General features: G+C 36.8%; 1 pseudogene; it reads right to left on the bottom strand.

Moving 5' to 3' along the window:
- Nucleotides 1-260: 260 nt before the first annotated feature.
- Nucleotides 261-661, bottom strand: LOC116626179 (annotated as a pseudogene).
- Between the last annotated feature and the right edge of the window lie 782 nt (nt 662-1,443).

The following is a 1,443-nucleotide window of genomic DNA, read 5'->3' as shown; positions in this document are numbered from 1 at the left end:
TCCCAGATGGCCATGTGGCCTTTTAAGGCATCACCATGGTGGAGGGGGCTTTTTTTCCCTTGAAGGAGATGCTCCTGAACACAGCAAACAGGGATCCCTGGCATCACTTAGATGTCTAGGACATTTAATATTTACACGTGCTCTTTAAATATCACTGTGTTGATTTTCATTTTAAATGAAGAAAGGAAAAAGGAGAAGTTTTAAACTTTGTTCCTTTTTTATAGTTTTATTAATACAAATATGACATGCACATACACTGTCTATTCATTTTCTTTGCTTTGCAGCCTGACATTGGGATTGGTGACTCTGATGGCCAGCTGGGCTGCTCTTTCAACAATGGCTTTGCGATTCTTGGGGGAGACATTGTGAACAATCTCTACACAGTAAGATTCGTTGCACATCAGCAGCATTTCAAGCTCCTTGACCTTGTGAACTTCCAGAAGCCACTGGGCAGCATGTGCTTTGTTTTCTTGTTTCTCCTGTAACCAGTGCTGGGCATCAAGATCTGGCCCTTGAATCTTCTGTGCACCCTACTCTCTATGCCTTTGCATTTCCGCCAGTTACTCTTAATTTTGACATATTAGTCTGACTGGTGCTAGATGAACTTCTTGGTCCTCTTTTTAATGATCCTGAGCTTCACCAGAGGTCTGAGGGTGGCCATGATGATGAATAGGAGATTGGCTACCACCTCTGCAGGCAGCACCAAGGAAGAGAGGGAAGTTTTTAATTTTGGTGGAGTCCAAGTAATTTTTTTTCTTTTGTGAATCATGCTTTTAGTGTCTTATCTAAGAAATTTTTGCCTGAATCAGTGTCAGAAAGATTTTGTCCTATGTTTTCCTCTAGAAGTTTTATAATTCTAGGATTTACATTTTGGCCTAAGATCTATACTGAGTTTATTTTTGTATATGGTACAAAAATATGAATCTAAGTTATTTACTTTTCTTTTCCTTCTCTCCCTCATATTTCTTGGCATCATTCATTGAAAAGATTATCCTTTTCCCCTGAATTGCCTGTACACCTTTGTCATCCATTGTACTCTGATCCATTGACCTATTTGTCTATCTTGATGCTAATATCACAGACTTCATTGACAAAAATTTATAGTAAGTCTTGACATTGGGTAATGTGAGTCTTCTAACATTCTTCTTTTTTTATCAGAAGTGTTTTGCCTTTCCCCTTATAGTTCTAACAGCTCTTGCTTCAGGTATTTTGAAGCTCTGTTATTAGATACATAAACTTTTAAAATTATTTTGTCTTTTTCATGAATTGTCCCTTGATCCAAATGATATGACTTTAGTTATCTATGGTAATATTTGCTCTGAAATCTACTTCAGTCTAATATTAATGTAGCTGCTCCAACTTTCTCTTGATTATTTTTCAAATGGTATACTTTCTCTCATCCTTTTATTTTTAACCTATTTGTGTCTTAGTATTTAAAGTGTG

This window comes from Phoca vitulina, unplaced genomic scaffold (genome assembly GCF_004348235.1).
Source record: "Phoca vitulina isolate PV1807 unplaced genomic scaffold, GSC_HSeal_1.0 scaffold84, whole genome shotgun sequence".
In the NCBI taxonomy this organism is placed as follows: Eukaryota; Metazoa; Chordata; class Mammalia; order Carnivora; family Phocidae; genus Phoca; species Phoca vitulina.
This window is presented reverse-complemented; position numbering and strand designations above follow the sequence as displayed.